Genomic DNA, 16,373 nt, shown 5'->3' on the forward strand with positions numbered 1-16,373 from the left:
GACCTCAACTTTTTATCATTTACATAAACTTCATAGATGAAAGGACTGAAGGTGTAGCTGGCAATTTTGCTGATGACAAAAAGACAGGTAGATAATAGGTTAAGAGGACACAGGGAGGAGTTTAAAAAGATAGGTTAAGTGGGGGAGGGGAGCGTTACAGGAATATTTGACAAATGGAGTAAAATGTGAGAAAATACTATCTAAATAGTGAGAGATTTTAGAACTCCAGGATACAACAAGATCACGGTGTCAAATGTAGGAAACACTGAAGTTTGTATGCAGGGACAGCAAATATTTAGAAAAGCTAATTCACTTTTATAACTTATTGCTGCAAGGGGAATTGAAGGTTAAACATATGGAGATTTCACCTCGGAAGGATAGCTGGTGCATGGGAGCACAACCACGAACAAATTTGTCTCAGTCACATACCATCCTGACTTTGACTATATTACCTTCTTGTCACTGCAACACCCTTTCTAACAGAAATTTGGGATTCTCTGCAGACCAAGGACTGAGGCAGTTAAAGAAGCCAGTTTTTGACTTCTTCTGAGCACATTAGGAATGAGCAATGAATGCTGACCGAGCCAAAGATACCAAGATCGCATGAATAAAGAAACAGGTAAGCTTCAGTTATACTGAGCTCTGGTGAGAGTACATCTGGAGTTGTGTTAAAATTGGTCACTTTATTAAAGAAGGAATGTCCATGCATTGGAAGCAATTCAGACCAGGTGTTCCACGCTAATACCTGGAATGGGCACGTTGTCTTATGAGGAAAGATTGGGCTGGCAAGGCACATTTAGAGTCACAGAATCACAGAGTTGTACAACATGGAAGCAGACCCTTCAATCCAACTCATCCATGCCAACCAAATATCCTAAACCGATCCAGACCCATTTGCTAGCAATTGGCCCATATCCCTCTAAACCCTCATATGCTCATCCAGATGTCCTTCTATGGTATAATTGTATCGGCCTCCACCACTTCCTCTGGCAGCTCCTTCGATATATGCAATACCCTCTGCATGAAAAAAATGCCCTCAGGTCCCTTTAAAGCTTTCCCTTTTCATCTTAAACCTATGCCCTCTAGTTTTGGACTTCCTTACCCTGTCAGTGAAGTAGAAGGGTAACAGGCAACTTGAGCGAAACAGCTATGACCCTGAGCTGTCTTGACAGAGTTGATGTGGAAAGGATGTTTCCGCTTATGGGAGAATCTGGAAGCCAAGTCACAGTTTAAGAATAAGGAATGACCCATTTAAAACAGAGACAGGATGGACTTTTAAGTTTTAACAGTTTCAGGAATTCTCTTACTTCAAGTATTGTTAAGGCAGTGCATATATACTTGGTAAACAAGGCATAAAGAGGAGCGTGGAATTTGAGGATACTGTAAAATCAACAACCATTTTATTAAATGAGAAGCAGACTCAAAAGGGCAAATGGCACTTTGCTCATATGTTCACATTGCAGCTTTCAAATGGCACTCAGCTACTTCATTCACATGATCTACATACTATTGTCAATTCCAGTCCAATTAATACAACTTTTTAAAATTCACACCTTCTTGGCTTGAGGTGCAAACTAAACCTCAGCATTTATTCTTAAATTACATTTATTTCCACCACGTTATTTCTCAAGTACAGAGAGTTGAATGTGAATTAGCGATCGGGCAAAGCAAGGTGGTGCTGAAGCTGACCTGCAACATAGTGCCATAGTGCCTATCGTTTGGCTTCCTTCCCTCCCATTGTACACATAATGGTCATTCACAAGTAACTTAAGTTCCAACCTTAGGCAACAACCAGAGATTTTTAAAAAATACTGTTTTAAAAAAACCAGGAGTGAAGCCTAAATTGAAGCATTAAACAGCACTGACAGGAAAATGATTGCACAGATTGGAGAAAAGGAATAATTCGTGTTAAGTTCATCTTCTTCTTGAGAGAATACAATTGATGATGATTTAATCAAAGAAGCTCCTTGACAGCCACTTGATGTACAGACGAATAAAACACAGCAAGCATTATAATGGTTCCATACCTTTTAAAATACATAGCTTTCAAAATAAACAACTGTATTTTCAAAGGGAATCTGTGCCTTTCCTGAAGCTTCTCCATTCAATCAGGGTTGAAGCTCGAAATCTAACATTCTCATGAATTATGTAACTGCCTTGCTGCTTCTAACTACTAATGACAAGTATAGAAGTACTGAAGTTTATGAGATTTGGAAAAGTGCATGCTAACTGTCATCATTCTCTGCCCCTCAGTTCAAGGATGATGCTGTGGGCCTTCATATTACTGGAAAAGTCAATTTGTGACTGATATATCTTTGAGCACATGCGGCTTCACAAAACAGTCACTGGGGTCCGGAGTGTCGGATTTGCTTCCTTTTCTTTGCTTCCCTGTTGTTACTCTGCCTCACACTCAAACATAAAAGGGTGAAGAAGTTTAATAGTAAAGTCATGAAAGTTACCAGAATACAAATACATTACTAAGAGACAACTTCACAGAAACTTCACTGATATAACAAGGTGTAGAGCCGGATGAACACAGCAGGCCAAGCAGCATCAGAGCAGCAAGAAAGCTGACGTTAATGGTCTAGGCCCGAATTCAGGAAAAAAAAAGTTCCTACTATCACAGAAACTTCACTCTCAGTCTGGGGCTAATGGCTCATAGCGGCGTGCAAGGAGCTAAAGGTTCATAATCATACAGCATGGAACATCTGTGTGCTCAGACGATCAGGTTGCCTGCAAAGGTTTCACAGGGGACAAATTTTTAAAGCAGAAATGACTGAAATGTCAAACGGTATTATTGATATCAACAACCTGTGCCACCAGATTCAAGTCGCAAACAGTGTCCAAGATATCAGTTCACAAATGAGAAATACAGCCAAATGTGGTTGGCTGTTAATTAAGTGCAATTACATGAAGTGCAATCATCTGTTGTTTTCTATTTCTGAGACTTCAAAAGGGTTTTACACATATTCCTATCAGTAAACCTATGTACAAGGACTTTTTTAGGTTATACCTGCTTTTCAGTAAACAACTGAACAGCTTGTTGGTGAATTGACTGAGAAACAACCAGAGTGAATTCACAGAAAATACCAAGGTCTTAGAGAAAATAAGTAGCACCTTTTGTTAATTATGTATGAAGGAAAACTGCATTTACTGTTTCAGCCAAAATACTGTTTGTTCATTTGTCCTTTGTAAAGATTAACTACATGTTGGTTCAGATCGCCAAGTGTCTGCATTGCAACAGCATCTATTCTGCCTTTGGGAAAAAAAAATCAAATTGCTGCTCCAGGCATTCCAGTAATTGGACCACAGGATAAGGACTGTCAACTTCAATCCCTGGGTTTACTGCTTATCTAGATACTGGGGAGTCAGGATATTTTCCAGATCGTGAAGATCTAAGGTCTGCTCGTAGGCGTGATCTGTGATGTTGAACTCAAGGTCATCTCTGGTGCAAAACCTTGATAATTGATTCTGCTTCAGATTCATGAAAACAACAGTAAGTTAAATTTCCATAGTATTTTTAAAGTAATAAAACATCCAAAATAACTTCACACAAGCATTATAAAGCAAAATTTGACAACGAACCACGAAAAGTGATATTAGATCAGATGACCAAAGGCCAGAAAAAACAACAGTTGGACATAGACATTATTCCAACTATCACCCTGTATGTAACATAAATGACACAGACATGGAATTATTCTAGTATACAACAGCGAAAGCACAATGAGCAACATGAATGCATTGGCATATGGTAAAGAAGACATGTTACAGAAAATGATTAGATTGGGCAGGAAAATAAATTCCATTACTGATCGTTACCTGTCAATGATGGGGTTAAAAAGTAGAAAACTGATGGCAAGACGCTTTACAGTGCAAAAGCATGCTCAAAAAAATTGCAGCCAGTGAACAGCTCAAAGGAGGTGAGAGAAAAGTTGTTGCAGTGGGAACAATATAGCCATGCGTGTTGCCATCACCAACAAAGCACTTAGCGGTATCATCATTCCACACCAGTTGTATTATTTTCAGTTTAAGCAAATGGAAGCAAACAGTAAGAGGTGCAAGATAACTACAGAATATTGTTGAAAAGCATGTATAAAGTCTACAATTTTAAGTAACTCAAGTGTGCAGTTCTCGAAGGGTTGCACTGATACAAATTAAAACAATTTAAAATAAAAATCCCACTTAATGTAGCTCTCTTGATTCATTGTTCCAAGGGGAGGTCCAAGTGTGAGAAATACACATTGAAAATATAGTGGTCAGGACATTCTGGAGAGAGATGTCTTCTCAGGGCTACCTCGCTCTGCAGCCTCTGCTCCAAACCTTGGTCATGTTTATCAAAAGGCACTGCAAACACTACCTCAACAAAGTTGATACGGAAAATCCTTTTCCCTCCCTCAAATCCATGTACTCACTCATCAGAGGATCATCATTGGTCTGTTACATAGCTGAACACAAGTTCAGCAGTGAATTATTCACATGGGCATTCAGTGCACTCATGAAGTCAAGGTTATGAAAATATGCAACAAATCAACTAGAACAGTTGACTTGTCCAACTATCTCAGACATTTCCACAATGCCTGTAATTACGTCAAACCCATGGATGCTATGTAGAGCATGGAGTCAAAGAGATACACAGCACAGAAACAGACCTTTCAGTTTAACTCGTCCATGCCGACCAGATATCCTCAAGAAATCTAGTCCCATTTGCTAGCATTTGACCGATATCTCTCTAAACCTTTTCTATTCACGTATCCATCCAGATGCCTTTTGAATGTTGTAACTGTACCAGCCTCCACCACTTCCTCTGGCAGCTCACTACATACACACACCATCCTACATGTGAAAAAGTTGCCCCTTAGGTCCCTTTTAAATCTTTCTCATCTCAACTTAAACCTATGCCCTCTAGTTTTGGACTCAGGCACACCAGGGAAAAAAACCTTGTCTACTTACCCTATCCATGCCCCTCATGACCTGATAAAACTCCTGATTGCTCACAAGGCAGTAAGTGCTATTTTCTGCCTTCAACGTTTCCATAACACAAGTATCAGCACAGTACTGAATTCAAAATTGCCAGTGTCATCTGCAATATTCAGTCCCTATTTAGCGGGTGGAAGGAGGATCAGTAGTGTAGCTGGGAGTAGGAACTTGAAAAGAGGCATTCACAGATTAATGGCATAGGCTAAAAACACTCAGATGATCCATTCTGGATTCAATGAAGTCAAAGTGAATTATCTTCTGAATGGTGAGAAGCTCACAACTGGAGAGGAGTAAAGATATTTGAGTATTAGTGCAATCATCACAAAAAGATAGCATATAAATACCAGAAGCAATCAGAAAGGGATGGAGCGTAAATGAATGCTGGCCTTTATATCAAGGGAGCAAACAACTGCGAATTATGTCGTATTTCAGTTCAGTTATATAGAACAATGATCAGATCCCACCGAGAGGGTTATATTCCAATTTGTGCATCATATCTCTGGAACATTATATTGCTCTGAAACAGGACGTTCAACGGAATTGTAGCTCAGTTTAGATGGTCACCTTTTGTGAGGAAAGGTTGTAAAAAAAAGACGAGAATTCCTTTGTGTACAAAAGCCAATCGGAAAATGCAAGTGTTTCATGTGATGTGGAAAATCAACAAGGTTAGGAAATCATTTTCAAGTTGAAGGAAAACCATTTAAGAGGGCAACGGAGGATTGCACAACAAGTTCTTAAAAATCTGGAGCTTTATCTAAAACAGCATGGATGTGAGAATAATTGTCACTTTGGACAGAATAACTTTTAGTATTAGGTAAGGGGATCAAAGGACGTGAAGAAAAAGCAGAGAAATCAATCTAACGAGATCAGCCATGATCTAGCTGAATAGTTGAACTGTCTCTGAATGATCGACCCATGCTTTCATTTTTCGACTGCATTTTGGAGGTCAGCATTCAAATCCAAGATGACCTTGAAAGCAGCGTCATCATAGAATGCAATGAAGCAGTTTCTAAAGTGGCCCAAAGCGCTGACAGGATGAGCACAATGTTCCATTGCTCTCTGAACCAGTAGCTCCATGACTAGTGAGCATTCACAACCAATAAATCATGCAGTACTGAAATCCAAAATTGTGTCCCATCAAATCTGAAGGTTACAGTAGAGTCCAGTCTGGGCTGCAGATTATATTCCATGCAACCGTACAACCAGCATTTTTTTCAACTTAAATGCAGACACTGAACATGTTGGATCAGCATTTTAGCTTAAGGCAAGTCAAATGTCAACAATGGCACCATCAGAACAGTGATGAATTTCTTAATATGCCAAAACTAAGTACAAGAATCATACCGGACACAAAGACATTCTTAATTTCCTTGATGGGGCAAGCATCAGTCTCAGAAATTGCCTCATTATGAACAGCCACAACAGCAATGACAATCCAGCACAACTAAATAAAGTGAATGAAACATTCTCACATCACGTTGTGTGTTCGGTATAAACCTAACTCTGGAAATGCAGAGATAAACATCCTCCAAACAATTACAATATTTTCATACAAATAAAGTGTTGAAACAAATTACTTGGCCAATCATTGTTGTTGGAACTGAATACAATCCCATTATCTGACTAACTTACTGATTATCATAATATCACATGGGAAAACTATAAAATTATGTTTAAGCAAGAAATATATATTTTAATACTTCACAGTTAATGAATCTTTTCATTCCCTTCACTGACACAGTGATAGCCATGTAACAAATCACCCAGGCTGCTCCAACAGCATCTTCCAAACCCATGATGTTCTACCACCTTGAATGACAAAGGCAGCAGTTACAAGGAGGTACGATCACCCACACATTCCCCTCCACGTCCTACACCAGCCTGACTTGGACCTTTATTGCCAATCCTTCATTGCTACAAGATCAAAATACTGAAACTCTCTTCCTAACAGCACTAGGGGTGCGCTAACACCCCAAAAAATTGCGACAATTCAGTAAGTCAACTCACTAGCACATTCTCAAGCAGAACTAGGGTTGGGCAAATAACATAGACCTTGCCAGGGACACACACATCCCATGAATGAATAAAAAGATGAGAATGTACATCATTGTCTACCAGTGCGGTTAACAGATTATCAACATTTAATTCAGTGTAAGCAAAAATGCTGGCTGCTAGTGTAATGTTTATCTATGGCTGATACATATTAAGGCAATCTGGTCAGTATCGTACTGGAGATTCAGAGTGTACTTTACAGTGGCAAACAGCAAGTTCATTTTTTTTAAAAATTGTTAAGGAATTGCAATAACCCTAAATTATCACGCTTTCCAAATATAAAATGTATATGTTTCAGCATCATGTTATTGAACATTATTGAACAATAACATGTGAGGAACGTTTAAGGATGCTGGGACTCTATTCATTGGAGTTTAGAAGGATGAAGGGGGATCTAACTGCAACTTTCAGAATACTGAATGGCCTGGACAAAGTGAATGTTGGGGAGCTGCTTCCACTGGTAGGAGAGTTTAGGACCCAAGGACATAGCCTTAGAGTAAAGGGAAGACCCTTTAGAACGGAGATAAGGAGAAACCTCTTCAGCCAGAGAGTGGTGCATCTTTGGAATTCACTGCCACAGGCGGCTGTGGAGGCCAGGTCATCGAGTACATTTAAGACCGAGATAGATAGGTCCTTGTTTATCAAGGGGATCAAGGGTTGCGGGAAGAAAGCAGGAGAATGGGGATGAGGAGCTTATCAGTCATGACTGAATGGTTGAGCAGAATCAATGGGTTGACTGGCCTAATTTCTGCACCTACGTCTTATGGTCTTTGTTCATCCAAGGAATTTGGTACAAGCATACTTAATTCATTTGCAATTCACAAGGTTCCAAGCACACTCCATAGCATTCCAATCATTGTATAATCTCCAATAATGCTTTCATTTCGTTGCCCATGCTGCAGGCAACAATGGAATTTGTTTAACATCAGCTACTTGATTAATTGTGGATCCAAACGACATTAAGTTCCTTTAAATATCAGAAGATAACAACCAGCTCATGCTCCTTGAGGGTACTTTTAATACTTGTCTTTCTAGCAATTTCCCAGGTGCTGACATGACCAAACCAAAGCCTGGAAACTTCCCATCGTGATGGATCTCTCTGCTGACAACTAAAGGCGATGACTCAAGAAAAAGAGGATACTGATCTTTTATCATTTCGGGCCTCATCAGTGGTGGACTGGCACTCAAATTTGTGTCATTGTGCTTCTGCTTGAGCATCACGCTCAGCCGAGCTTCCATTGTTAGAATTTGACAGATGAACTACCTTAAAGTGTACCATAAAGCAAATCACAAAGTCAACATCATTGTATTTGATGGCTGAAGTCTATCAAGACAATCAGCCAAGGAGGTTACTACTGAGAATGTGATAAAAGACTGTAAACACAGTAAATACTTGGCAGAATCGATTTGTAAAAAGCTAATTAATTTTAATGTGGGCAAGAACGAGGTGGTGCAAAGCAACTTAAGTCATAAGAAGGCAATGCGCTCCCTCAGAATAAATGCTAAAACAAGATATAGGTATAAAAGGAACCAAAAGCTACCGATTCACAATTCCTTCAAAGCACCATTTCAGGTTTAATGACTTAATGCAATTCGTTATTCCATGTGCCATGAGGAGCAAGAAGAAATATCCTGGATATGATTGACTAATTAAGGGGAGAAACATGCTCTTGGGAATATTCAGTGATGCAATGGTAATACAAGTGATGCATGTCCAAGCCCAAGCTGTTCTTCACTGAATTCATAAGGTCTTGGAAATTTTCCGAAGTAACTCAGTACCAGCCATAAGAGACAACACATTTTAATGCTCATCCCTTGTTGCACTTGAGGAATTAATCATCAATTATATAAAGCAAGATGCAAGTCATTAGGTCAAAGCTTGCATGAACCCTTCCTGAGGACTATTAGGTCAATGAGGTGGGACTTATCTGGTGAAAACTTCAGTTCCATGACCTGAATTTTGCAATTTGTTGTGGTAGGAATTTGAACCGACAGCCTCGGCTGGTGCAGTACCCTAACAACTCGGCTATCATACCTTGTACGCCAAATGCAACACTGACAGCAAGCAATTGCCCTTCAGACTCCATCAGACTTCCAACATGCAGGCGAACATGCAGAGGACTGGGACAAAACATGAAATATTTAAGGTTTATGCACCTCTCCTTTTCAGTAGGACTTAACTGCTTTAAGTTGTTTTTGAACCTCGAAAAGCAGGGAACGTATTTGATAAGAGGCACAATCCATTTAAGACATTCCACTTTGTCACCTCATCAGTTCGTCAGGATTTGTTTGGAAACACAAAAATACAAAAATGTAAGTAATTAGAGCTTGACTAGATCATACACAGCCCATTGAGCTGCCACACCATTGAAAAACAACCATGGGTGATCCTCAGCTTCAATTTCCACTCTCCAATTCACTCCCCATATCCTTGACACCTTGACACCCTGTCAAGACTATCTTTAAATATATTCAATGAAACATCTTCAAGCCCCTAAGATAGAGTTCCAAAGAATCATAACACTTTCAGTGAAGTAATTCCTCTTCCTCTCAGTCCCAAATTATTTGCCCCCATCAAGTGGTGGCTCCCCATGTTCTGAATTTTCAAGACAATTTCACAGTAGCTATATCTTGTCAAGTCCCTTCACAATCTTATATTTCAACAAAATCACCTCCCCTACTTCAAAGCTCCCAAAAAAAAATACAGACATCATTTATTCAGGAGCTCAAGAGAATGATGCAGAACCAGGAATTTCACACAAATCCATCCATTATAATAGGCTTACAGCTGAAGAAGGCAACTTGCTTTTTAAAGTTCATTCATTTGTTGCCCATCCCAGCTTGCCCTTCAAACTGAATGGCTTCTTAACCTTGTTAAAAGCTAGCCGTTGCAGGTCTTTATGCTGCTCTTGTAGCTACAGTATTTTTATGTCTAGTCCAGCTTGTTTTTCTGGTCAATAGTGCTCCAGGATACTGATAGCGGGTGATTCAGCAATGTGAATTGTTTTTCAAACTAGAGAACTGTTACCAGGCAGTGCTCTGCAAGGATCAGTGCCAGGTCCACTCTGTTTGTCATTTACATAAATGGCTTAGATGAGAACATAAAAGGCATGGTTAGTAAGTTTCCTGATGACACCAAAACGGGTGGTATAGAGGAACGTTATCTAAGATTACAGAGATCTGATCAATTGGGACAAGGGGCTGAGGAGTGGCAGATGGAGTCTAATGTGGATAAATGAGAGGTACTGTACTTTGGTCAAACTGACAAGGGCAAGACTTATACAATTAAAAGTAGGGTCTTGGGTAGTTTGTAGAACAGAGATACCTAGGGATTCAGATACATAATTCTTAGAAGTTTGAGCCACAGATAGACAAAGGTGGTTCAGAAGGCATTTAACATGCTTCCTTTTACTGCACAGGAGTTGGAATGTCACTCTGAGGTTGTACAGGACATTAATGAGGCCTCCTTTGGAGTACTGTGTCCAGTTCTGGTCACCCTGTTGTAGGAAGGATATCATTCAGCTGGGGAGGGCACAGAAGAGGTCTAACAGTGTTGCTGGGAATGGAGGGTGAGAGTTATAACGAAAGACTGAATGGGTTGGGGCTTTTTTCAGTGGAGCGTAGGAGGCTGAACGGTGACCTTACAGAGGTATACGTAATGAAGAAGACTATCGATGAGGTGAATGGCAGGTGTCTTTCCCCGAAGGTGTGGAATTTCAAGACAGGGGACATATATTTAAAGTGAGAGGAGAAAAATTTACAAAAGACATGAACTTCCAGATGAAGTGGAGCATGTGGGTCCAGTCACAACGTAAAGAAGGCATCTGGATAAGTACTTGCACAAGAAATGTTTAGAGGGAAATGGGCCAAGTGCAGACAGGTGGACTAGTTTACTTTGGAGTTATCATCAGCATAGAGTGTTCAGACTGAAGGGTTTGTTCCGTGCTGTATGACTCTGTGACTCTAGAACATTAAGCAGCAAAATGGTTGGATTCTGTCTTGTTGGATATGGTCACTGTCCAGCACATGTGTGGCATTTATATTACTTGTTGATTCTGTCACACTTGTTACAGCCCTCACTGATTTTTCGTTTTTATTTTGTTCTTTTATCAATTTAGGTTTGGAACTGTGAACTGTGATCTAAATATGAACTGTGGACTGTGGGCAACAGCTTGGGTTAAACAGAAAACAGATCAAACAAGCTTTTGTTTATTCATGAGGACAGACAAGTTAATTCTATGTTGGCTCCTGATCAAAAGATTCTGCAGACACTTTGCCATCAGGGAATAGCATTATGTTTAAACAGATTGCAAAAGTTGGCAATTCACAAGCTCAATACCTGGGAAATGATTCCAACAAGTCTGGAAAAAGACCTTATGCTCCAGCAGATGTCAAATAGTAACTGGGACTACCTGAAGGAGACAGTCCAGTCTGTGAGGGAATTGGGTTTTAACAGATCTTTTCTAGAACCTAGCTGTTGATGCTACATAAGATATTAAAAGCTCCCTGCCTAACATCCCTCATCAGTTCTTGAAATTTCAGAGTAGAGAAAATTCAGGTATAAGTATTACTCAATGAACTGTAAAGCTGACCCTGACAGACACAGTCAGAAAATCAACGAAGAAAATATCATCTGTGGCTGTGGAAGGCGGCATCTGGCCAGCTTTGTTGTCTTATTCATCCCTTAAAATGTGCTTATTTGTTTGTCTGACTTTCGCATAAATGGTGCTGAAAACAGAAATTTTTGGATTTAAAGCTGAGACTAATTAGATTACTTTGTTATTTAATTTTGCTGCATTGAAGTTAGTGAATTATTAATAAATTGCTATTTCTTTTGTTTGGGCTGCAAACCAGTGACAACAACTGATTATTCACAGATTGGATTATTTGTTCAACAAGTCTGGTTGGGAACCACTGAGGTCAACTGTGAGGCCTTGATAAGATTTTAATTTTACAGTGTTGTGACACAGCTAGAATTGAGATTGTTGACCTGCTCGCCGAGCTGGCTTGTTTTTGTTCATGAACAAAAATAAGTCAGCTCGGCGAGCAAGTCAACAACCTCATCCACAACCCGAGCTACAAATCTTTGCCAAAACTTTAAAATGTAGATAGAAAGACTGGTTTGGTTCCGCTATCTGTCTCCATGTCATAACATACAAATCACAAAAAGACAAGAGCATTTTTCTTCACACCCTGACCAACATTTATTTCTGAAATTACTGTTTTCAAGTTTATTTTGTCATTTGTGCTCCTAAGATGCTGCTCGGCCTGCTGTGTTCATCCAGCTCCCCACTTTGTTATCTCAAACATTTTGCTGTCTTATTACAATACAATTTATATCCTCTGGGAAGTTGAGGACAAATTAAAAATTAACACGACAACATGAGAGAAGACTTACAACTCTAACCTGCACTGGTAGAATAAGGCAAAAGTTCACCTTGTGCCTGAAAAGGGTCTTGAGGAAAATTTGTTAATTTTTCCCTTCTGGTTTTTCAAAAATCATCAATCCCAATCCTGGTTTTAATTTATATTCATTAACGGGATTTGGGTGTTGGTGACTGGCCAGTATTTATTGCCCATCTCTACTTGCTCTTTGCCTATCCCTAATTGTCCTTCAGATGGGGGTGATGACATCCTTCTTGAACCACAGCAGCTAGACCCACAATAATGTTCGGGAGGGAATTCCAGGATTTGGATCATTTGACAGTGAAGGAACAGCGATATATTTCCAAGTCAGTACAGTGAGTTGCTTGAAGGGGCGCTTCCAAGTGTTAATATTCCTATGTATCTGCTACCCTTGTCCTTCAAGATGCAAGTGACCACAGGTTTTCAAAGGTGCTGCCTGAGGATCTTTGAATTTCTGCAGTTCATCTTGCGGACAGTATGCATTACTGCTACTTAGCATCAGAGTTGGAGGGGCTGGGAATTTGTGGGTGTGGTGCCAATCAGGTGGGCTGCTTTGTCCTGATTGTGATAACCTTGGAGTGTTGCTGGAGCTGCCCCAACCAGGATCCCATCACTTGATTTCTGCCTTGTTGATAATGGACAGACTGCTCTTGCATGTTCATGTAGTGAGTCCGTTTAAGCTTCTGGTCAATAGTAACCTCAAGGATGTTGAGAATGGGGGACTCTACAGTACTAATACCATTCAATGTCAAGGGGCGGTGGTCAGACTGTCTCTTATTGGTGATGGTCATGGACTGGCATTTGTGTTGCACAAATATACCTTGCTACTTGTCAGCCCAAACCGGGTTATTTCCGAGATCTTGCTGTATTTGACTGCATGGACTACTTCATTATCTGAGGAGTCACAAATGGTGCTGAACATGGCACGAAAACTGCAGAACATCCCACTTCTGGCCTTATGATTAGGGGAAGGTCACTGATTGTAGATGGTTGGACTGAAGACACTACACTGAGTAAATCCTGCAGAGATATCCTGGAGCTAAGATGACTGATCCAACAATCACAACCATCTTATGTGCCAGGTACGACTCCAACTGGTGAAGAGTTTGCCCCCAATGCCCATTGATTGCAGTTTTGCTGGGCTCCTTAACATCAAGGTTGCGGTCGACCACGTGTGGTGTCAACGGCTGTCATTCTTACCTCACCTTGTGCGAGGCAACAAAGATGACTTATTTATAGTTAAAGATAACTCCTCCACCCTGAAGACCAGGCATTCAAAAAATCAACTCATTACAATATCAAATGTATTGCACAGAAACAATTAAAGAAAATGTGCCACTTACAAAGATACTGGGAAAGATAATCAATAATTTGATCAAAGATAGAAGTTTCAAGGTGCACCTCAAGAAGGAGTTGTACTGAGTCCGGGAGAGAATCTAGATTCTCAGACTGAGACAACTGAAAACACAACTGTCAAGGTGCTGCAAGTAAGGTTGGAGATACACAAGGTACTGGAGTCAACAGTACAGATTGCTCAAAACAGCTGTAATTCTACACAGGATTAGAGAGATTGGTAGGGGCAGGCCTTGTAGGCACTGGAAATGAAAGAACATAATTGTAAAATCTAAGTATTTGTGGGCTTGAAGACAACAGAAGTTAAAGAGCAAAGGCGTGCTGAACAAATGAGACTTGCAGATGATGAGGGGAACACTGGAACAGTGAAGTGAATAGCCAAGTCTAGAGATAATGAAAATAGTGGTTGGGGTTTCAGTAGGGTACCAGCTGACATCTCTGGAACAACAGTTAACCTGTACATGTCTTATTTTCAAGCTCGTGAATTTTGTTTCTGCCTGCCCTGCATTCCTCAGTAGAAGAGAACCTAATGTGAAGACCAGCTTGATCAAATGGTTTCAACCAATCTTTACTAGTAACTCAAATGATTCAGCCACAAGTATGAATGGAAAGATGTTCTTTTATTGAGTCAGTTTACCAAAGCTCAGTGAACTATCTGTAAGTCTTACCCTTTGTTTGAAGTCTTGATAAGGCAACTAATCTGCAGAAGAACTTAGTGTCAAACTTTGCTTTAGCTAGGAAAATAGTTGTCAGAGATGGAAACAAGATAGACAAACATGAAATGTTTTATCAACAATTTTCATTTATATTTTCGATCTGCTTGGAAGAGTCACCTAGGTCTTGCTGGAATGAATGCAGCTTTGTGCATAGTAATGGAACCTGAAATCAAATCAATGTTTTGTGGCAAACTCAGTAATCTGATTCCTGAATCAGACCGTTCAACAGGACAACAAAGCATCATTGTTGATTGATTCATGACTGAGTGCTAAACTCTTCTTTGCAGTTCTACATATTCTACATAATCCCTATCCTGAAACCAACAGGACGACTTTAACTAGCAGCAGAGCACTATTTTGTAACAGTTAGCTAAATTTGATAAGCACCCGTGTCCACATCTACGGATCCCCATGTCGTTGTTCCTTCAAATTACATCCAAACTCTCTAAAACTTACAGTTTATATTGCATTGATAGCTTTAAATATGCAATGTAGATTTTCATCGGTTTCTGCATGTCAAAAAATCATTTCTAAAATGTGTTAAAGGCCAAAATGCCAGTAAAAAAAATTAGCCCCAATGGTAAAATAAATGATCAAAGAAGTAGCAGACAAAAAGGTTTTCAAGACAGAACCGTGGAGTGTAGAAACAACTATACATTTGATCAATGTTGAGCTAAGGAAACAGTGCAAATGGATAAGTGAGAGCTGCCAGTAAGGCTGGTTTTGGTAGATCAAAGTGTATATACCAGGACAGAAGTTGCTGCAGAAAACTACAAGAACAGAATAAAGGATAACAAGGCTTGAAGATTTCAATTCAAGGATCTGAATTTAGCAAAACACAAAGCCAAACACAACTAAGAGGAACCCAAATAAGAAGAACAGAATTGGGACTTGAGTTTAGGACACATCGGAATTTGTGTCAAGGAGAAGCAGGGATAGTAGTGCACAAGTTAAACTTGAGAGGTGGCAAAGGCAGATAACAATTCCGAGGTGATTGTGGTGATAGATATGGTGTGTGAAGCTCAACTCCTGGTGAAACAGGGCATTGTAACTGTCTACCATCAGGCTCCGCATAAGCAAGGAGAATAGTAGCAGAAGCTAAAGTACATTACTTTTACCACAGGGTGATGGTAAAATGACACTGACCTTGCCAGTATTGCACCTTCAAAAGATCTAGCTTATTTATTTGGAAAAAGTCATTTTCAACTTCAAATTTTGGGGATTGAGGAAAAAGCTAAGGAGAAACTGTCATTGGAGCAATTACTTTTATTCAAAAAAAATCCAAAAAATTCCAACATTTTCCATGCAGAAAGGTTCTATAACAGCAATGAGATATTGACTAGACAATCTGCTTTAGTGAACTTGAGGTATAAATATTCACCCTGGACACTCCAGGGAGAACACTACTGCCCTTCTTTGAAACAGGGCCGTCAAATCTTTGATGTATATCCGAGACAGCAGACAGGGCCCTTGTTTAGAGTGTCAACCAAAAGTGCAGCTAGTGCACTGAAACATCAATTAAGACGACATGCCCAACATAACATCAATCTACACCCTAGTGACTCAGTCAAGAACACTGCTGAATGAGTCAGGTCTCACAGAGTCAAGTCTGAGCAGAAAGATGGCACTGCAACAGATTTAATACTAATTTACAGCTCAGATAACCATTATTTAATTTGTAAATTATCTGACATGGATACATATATTATGTAATTGGCAGCCTTGAGATATTCACTTTTATTCTTTACCACAAATAACCATGACAACCATTTAGTAAACTTTAAAATGAACAGCCACCAACTCACAGCAAAAGCTAAGATTATAAACAACATTTTCAGTGTTTGAAAACCTTTTAATAAAAACACA

At 39.7% G+C, this 16,373-nt stretch overlaps 1 protein-coding gene across 5 annotated transcripts in view; it reads right to left on the reverse strand.

The window, feature by feature from the left end:
• LOC125454484 (double-stranded RNA-specific editase 1-like) overlaps positions 1 to 16,373 on the reverse strand; it is a 295,752-nt gene that overhangs the window by 274,601 nt on the left and 4,778 nt on the right. The window lies entirely within an intron of this gene.

Source organism: Stegostoma tigrinum, chromosome 7 (assembly GCF_030684315.1).
Source record: "Stegostoma tigrinum isolate sSteTig4 chromosome 7, sSteTig4.hap1, whole genome shotgun sequence".
Classification (NCBI taxonomy): Eukaryota; Metazoa; Chordata; class Chondrichthyes; order Orectolobiformes; family Stegostomatidae; genus Stegostoma; species Stegostoma tigrinum.